The sequence below is a fragment of the Ursus maritimus genome, unplaced genomic scaffold, assembly GCF_017311325.1.
Source record: "Ursus maritimus isolate PB19 unplaced genomic scaffold, ASM1731132v1 scaffold_29, whole genome shotgun sequence".
Taxonomy (NCBI): domain Eukaryota; kingdom Metazoa; phylum Chordata; class Mammalia; order Carnivora; family Ursidae; genus Ursus; species Ursus maritimus.
The window spans coordinates 11760875-11768600 of record NW_024425452.1 but is presented as its reverse complement, the minus strand read 5'-3'; positions in this window follow the sequence as shown (position 1 = coordinate 11768600).

Here is a 7726-nt window from a genome sequence, read left to right as displayed (position 1 = left end):
CATTCGCATTATAGGGGGTCCAAGAAAGAGGAGAGAGGAAGAAAGGAGCAGAAAACTGAAAGAAATAATAGCTTGGGAATTCCTTAATCTGGGGAAGAAAATAGACATCCAGGTTGCACAGAGAGTTCCAAACAGGCCCACACCATGATACGTGATAATTAAAATGTCAGAGATTAAAGATAACAACTTAAAAAGCAACAAGAGAAAAGCAACTGGTTATACATATAAGGAAATACCATAGGGCTATCAACTGAGTTTTCGGCAGAAACTTTGCAGTCCAGGAGAAAATAGCACAATATATTGAAAGTACTAAAGGAAAAAATCTACAACCAAGAATACTCCACCTGACAAGATTATCATTCAGAATTGAAGGCGAGGATAAAGAGTTTCCCAGACCAAAACAAAACAAAACAAACTTAAAGGGTTCATCACTATGAAACAAGTCTTACAAGAAATATTAAAGGGACTTTTTAAGTGGAAAAGAAAAAGCCACGATTAGAAGAAAATTATGAAAGGAAAAACATTCATGAGTAAAAGCAAACATACAGTAAAGGTAACAGACCAATCACTTACAAAGGTAGTATGAAGGTTAAAAGACAAAGTAGTGAAATCAGTTATATCTAAACATTAGTTAAGGGGATTTTTAAAAGATGTAAAATATGACAACATACATAAAGCATGCAAGAGGGGGAGTAAAAATTCAGAGAAGAACTGCAAAAATAACCAGAAACAATTAGCAAAATGGCAGTTAAATACATACCTATCAATAATTACTTTAAATGTAAATGCCCTAAATGCTCCACAATCAAAAGACATGGGATGACTTAATGTATAAAAAAATAAGACCCATTTATATGCTGCCTATAAGAGAGTCACTTCAAACCGAAAGACAAATGCAGCAGAAAGTGAAGGGATGGGAAAGATGTTCCAAGCAAATGGAAGGGGAAAGAAAAAACACCAGTTAGCAATACCTAGACAAAATAGACTTTAAAACAATAATTGCAACAAGATACAAAGAAGGGCATTACATAAGGATAAAGAGATTGATCAGAGAAGAGGGAGCACCTAAATACAGAAACCAAATATTAATAGACATAAAGGGAGAAATTGACAGTAATACAATAATAGTAGGGGACTTTCCAACATCCCACTTACATCAGTGAATAGATCATCCAGCCACAGATGAGTGAAGCCATATGATCACTCATTTATGGAACATAAGAAATAGCAGGAAGACCAGTAGGAGAAGGAAGGGAGGAATGAAGGAGGGGGGTAAACAGAAAGGGGAATGAACCACGAGAGACTATGGACTCTGGGAAACAAACGGAGGGCTTCAGAGGGGAAGGAGTGGGGGATTAGGATAGGCCAGTGATGGTTATTAAGGAGGGCATGTATTGCATGGAGCACTGGGTGTTATAGGCAAACAATGAATCATGGAACACTGTATCAAAAACATCCTAGGATGTACTGTATGGTGACTAACATAACATAATAAAAAATTATATTAAAAAAAATATTAGATTGCAAGACTACTACAGGAAAAAAAAAAAAAGATCATCCAGCCAGATAATAAAGAAGGAAACAGTGTTTTTTTTTTTTTTAAGATTTTATTTATTTATGTGACAGAGAGACAGCCAGCGAGAGAGGGAACACAGCAGGGGGAGCGGGAGAGGAAGAAGCAGGCTCCCAGCGGAGGAGCCCAATGTGGGGCTCGATCCCATAACGCCAGGATCACGCCCTGAGCCGAAGGCAGACGCTTAACGACTGCGCTACCCAGGCGCCCCAGGAAACAGTGTTTTTAAACAACGTATTAGACCAGATGGACTTAACATATATATGCAGAATATTCCATCCAAAAATAACAGCATATACATTCTTTTCAAGTTCATGGAACATTCTCCAGGAGAGATCACATGTTAGGCCACAAAACAAGTCTCAGTAGATTTAAGGAGATTAAAATCATATCAAGCATCTTTTCATGGCACAATGATATGAAACAGGAAATCAATTACAGAAAAAAACTGGAAAAAAACACAAACGTGGAGGCTAAACAACATGCTACTAAACAACAAGTCAACCAAGAAATCAAAAAGGAAATTTAAAAATTCATCAAGACAAAGGAAAACGAACACCCAGCAGTCTAAAGATCTTTAGGATCCAGTGAAAGCAGTTCTAAGAGGAAAATTTATACAAGCACACCTTGAGAAACAAAAATCTCAAATAATCTAAACTTAAAGGAGCTACAACAACAAGAACAAAACCCAATATTAGTAGAAGGAAGGAAATAATAAAAAACAGAGTGGAATATATGACATAGAGACTTTCAAAAGAAATGGAAAAGATCCATGAGACCAAGGGCTACCTCTTGGAAAAGATAAAGAAAATTGGTAGATCTTTAGATGACTCATCAAGAAAAAAACAGGGAGGATTCATATAAATAAAATCATAAATGAAAGAGAAATAACAATTGATACCACAGATAACAATTGCTATAAAGGATTATTAGAGAATACTACAAAAAACTATATGCCACCAAATTGGACAACCAAGAAAAAATGGATAAATTCCTAGAAATGTATAATCTTCCAAAACTGAATCAGGAAGAAATAGAAAATCTAAATAAACGAATTACTAATAACAAAATTGAACTTGTATATAAAAAACTCCCAACAAACAAAAATCCAGGACCAGACGGTTTTTCAAGTGAATTCTACCAAACATTTGAAAAAGAGTTAATACCTATTCTTCTCAATCTGTTCCAAAATAGAAGAGGAAAGAAAGCTTCTAAATATATTCTATAGGCCAACATTACCCTGATATAAACGCCAAAGACACTACAAAAAAAAAAAAAAAAAAGAAAAAGAAAACTACAGGCCAATAACCATGATGAATATAGATGCAGAAACCCTCAACAAAAATATTAGCAAACTGCACTCAAAAATACTTTAAAAGGATCATTCACCACAATCAAGTGGAATTTATTCCAAGAATGCAAGAATGGTTCATATTTTCAAATCAATTAACCACATTAACAAAACAAATAAAAATCATGTGATCATCTCAGATGCTGAAAAAGCTTGACAAAATTCAACATCTTTTGATGATGAAAACTCTTAACAAAACAGGTTTAAAGAGAACATGCCTCGACAAGTAAAGACCATGTGTGAAAAACCCACAGCTAACATCATACTCGATGGAAAAACTGAGGGCTTTTCCTCTAAGATCAGGAACGACCACTTTTATTCAACATAGTACTGGAAGTCTTAGTCACAGCAATCAGACAAGAAAAAGAAATAGAAACAATCAAAATTAGTAAGGAAGAAGTAATACTGTCACTATTTGCAGATGACAGATACCATACATAGAAAACCCTAAAGATTCCACGCAAAAAAACTACTCAAAGTAATAAATGAACTCAGTAAAGTTGCAGAATACAAAATTAATACCCAGAAATAGGTTGTGTTTCCATACACTAACAATGAAGTAGAGAAATCAAGAGAATAATCTCATTTACAGTTGTACCAAAAATAATAAAATACCTAGGAATAAACTTAACCAAGGAGGTAAAAAACCTGTACTCTGAAAACTACAAAACACTGTTGCAAGAAATTGAAGATGACACAAACAAATGGGAAGACCTAGCATGCTTATGGCTTGGAAAAATTACTATCATTAAATGTCCATACCACCCAAAGCAATCTATAGATTCAACACAATACCAATAGCATTTTTCACAGAAATAGAACAAAAAATACTAAAAGATGCCAAGTAACCACAGCAATCTTGAGAAAGAAGTACAAGCTATAGGTATCACAATCCCAGATCTCAAGATATACTACAAAGCTATAATAATCAAAACAGTATGGTACAAATACAGACTTATAGGTCAATGGAACAGAATAGAAAGTCCAGAAATAAATCCATTCTTATATAATCTATGACAAAAGAGGCAAGAATATACAATGGAGAAAAAGTTTCTTCAATAAAGAAAGGGAAAGCTGGACACCCATATGCAAATGAATGAAACTGGACCACTTTCTTATACCATATAGAAAATAAACTCAAAATGGATTAAGGACCTAAATGTGAGACCGGAAACCATAAAACTCCTAGAAGAAAACATAAGCAATAATCTCTTTACCATCAAACTTGGCAAACATATTCATGGATATGTCTCTTCGAAGAGGCAAGGGAAACAAAAGCAAAAATAAACCCTTGGGACTTTACCAAAATAAAAAGGTTTTATACAATGAAGGAAACCATTAACAAAACAAAAAGGCAACCTACTGAATGGGAGAAGGTATTTGCAAATGATATATCTGACAAGAGGTTACTATCTAACATATATTAAGAATTTATACAACTCAACACCAAGAAAACAACCAATTTGATTAAAAAATGGGCAGAGGACCTGGATAGACACTTTTCCAAAGAAGACATCCAGGTGGCCAACAGACACAAGAAAGAGGCTCAACATCACTCATCATCAGGGAAATGCAAATCAAAACCGCAGTGGGCTATCACCTTACTCCTGTTTTCATGGCTAGACTCAAAAAGACAAGAAATAACAAGTGTTGGCGAGAATGTGCAGGAAAGGGACCTTTGTGCACTGTTGGTAGGAATGTAAATTGGTGTAGTGACCATGAAAAACAGTATGTGTTTCCTCAAAAAATTAAAAATAGAAATGTCATAAGATCCAGGAATTCCACTACTGAGTATTTACTCAAAGAAAATGAAAACATTAATTTGAAAAGATATATGGACCTCTATGTTATTACAGCATTATTTACAACAGCCAAGATATGTAAGCAACCCATGTGTCCATGGATACAGGACACACACACACACACACACACACACACACACACTGAAATATTGCTCAGCCATCAAAAAGAATGAGATCTTGCCATTTGCAAGAACATGGATGGATCTAGAGGGTATGATGCTAAGTGAAATAAATCGGGCAAAGAAAGACAAATACCATCTGATTCCACTTATATGTGGAGCCAACAAACAAGCAGAAACAGACCCATAAATACAAAGAACAAGCTAATGGTTGCCAGAGGAGAAGGGGTGGGGAGATGGGAAAACTGGGCTCCCGGTTATAGAATGACTAAATCATGGGATATAAGGTACAAGGATATAGTCAGTTATATTGTAGTACTGCATCGTGTGGTGACAGATGGTAGCTACGCTTGAGGTCAGCATAGCATAACATACAGAGTGGTCAAATCTCTATGTTGTACACTTGAAACTAATGTAACGTTCGTGTGTTAACTCCAATTTTAAAAATGATTTAAAGACTTGAATGTTAAACCCGAAACTATAAAACTCTTAGAAAAAAAGGTGGTAAGCTTCTTGACATAAATTTTGGCAATGATTCTTTGGATTCGACACCAAAAGCAAAGGCAGAAAAAGCAAAAGTAAACAACTAGGTTTACATCAAACCGAAAACCTTCTGCGTAGCAGAGTAACCGTCAACAAAATGAAAATACAACCTACTGAGAGAAAATATTTGCAAATCTTATATCAGACAAAATGTTAATATCCAAACTCTATAAAGAACTCATACAATTCAATAGAATAAAAGCAATCTGACTTAAAGACAGGCAGAGACTACTGGGTATATATCCCAAAGATACAGACGTAGTTAAGAGAAGGGCCATATGCACCCCAATGTTCATAGCAGCATTGTCCACAATAGCTAAATCGTGGAAGGAGCCGAGATGCCCTTCAACAGATGACTGGATTAAGAAGATGTGGTCCATATATGCAATGGGATATTACTCAGCTATCAGAAAGAACGAGTTCTCAACATTTGCTGCAACATGGATGGGACTGGAGGAGATAATGCTAAGTGAAATAAGTCAAGCAGAGAAAGACAATTATCACATGGTTTCACTCATTTATGGAACATAAGAAATAGCAGGGAGATCAGTAGGAGAAGGAAGGGAAGAATGAAGGGGGGGTAAACAGAAGGGGGAATGAACCACAAGAGACTATGGACTCTGGGCAACAAACTGAGGGCTTCAGAGTGGCGGGGGGTGGGGATTGGGATAGGCTGGTGATGGGTATTAAGGAGGGCACGTATTGCATGGTGCACTGGGTGTTATACGCAAACAATGAATCATGGAACACTACATCAAAAACTAAGGATATACTGTATGGTGACTAATATAATGTAATAAAAAATTATTTAAAAAAAATAAAGACGGGCAGAGGATCTGCATAGACATTTTCCCAAAGGAAATAGACAAATGACCAACAGGTACATGAAAATGTATTCAACAACACTCATTGTCAGGGAAGTGCAAATCAAACCCATGGTGAGATATCACTTCATTCCTGGTAGAATGACTCTTACCAAAACGACAAGAAATAAACGTTGGCGATGACGTGGAAAGAAAAGATTGCCCATGAACAGTTGGTGGAAGTGTAAATTTGTGCAGCCACTATGGAAAACAGGATGTGGAGGTTCTTCAAAAAATTAGAACTACTGCTGCCATATAATCCAGAAATTCCATGGGTGTAGATCTGAAGAAAATTGAAACACTAACTTGAAAATTAAAACACTATCTTCACATCCTCACCACCACGTTCACTGCAGCATTCTTACAATAGCCAAAACGGCAATGCAACCTAAGTGTCTTTCGGTGGATGAATGAATAAACCAAGTATGGTATACACACACAACGGAATATTAGTCAGCCATAAAAAGAAGGAAATACAGCCGTTTGTGACAACATGATGGACCCCGAGGGCATTGTATTAAGTGAAATAAGTCAAAGAAAGAAAGACAAAATACAGTATAATCTCACTTCTATATGGAATCTTAAAACACACATATACCTACAAACTCATAGAGAACAGAATAGTGGTTGCCAGAAGTAGGGGGTAAGGGGCGGGAGAAATGGATGAATGGGGTCAAAAGGTAAACTTCCAGTTATAAAATAAGTCATGGGGATGTAATGTATAGCATGGTAACCGTTGATAATACTATACTGCATGTTTGAAAGTTGCTAAGAGAATAGATTAAAGTTCTTATTATAAGAAAACTTTCCTGTAACTATGTATAGAGACAGATGTTAACTAGACTCATTATAGTAATCATTTTGCCATATACATATGAAATCATTATGTAGCACATGTGAAACTGTTACGTGTCCATTATACTGCAATTTAAAAAAGGAAGAGCAATGTACTATAACACAAGGATGGAAAAGATCTGTTACAACATGAATGAATTTCACAAGTATCATGTTGAGCAGAGAAGCAGATTTTTAAAAAGAAGAATATACACTGTATGATTGAATTTATAAGCTCCAGAACAGACAGCACTAAGTGACAATTATCCAGCCCCACTAGTGGTTGCCTCTGGATGGGAGTGGACTAGTACCGACTGGAAAGACATAAAAGAAACGTCTACAGTGCTAGACTCGCTTCACATCGTAATCAAGGTGATGATTCATGGCTATAAATGTGTTTTAAAATGACTAAGCTGTACACTTAAGATGAGCTTACTTTTTATGTATGTTATATACTTTTTATGTACTTTTTAATATACTTTTTATGTACTTTAAAATATACTTTTTATGTATGTTATACCTCAGAAAGGGAAGAAGTGGGTACGAATGATTTAGAAGGAACTTCTGAGCAAAAACTAGCTCTCAAACTGAATCACTGCATTTTTTTTATATCTTTGAATCCATTATGCTTCCACTGTGCC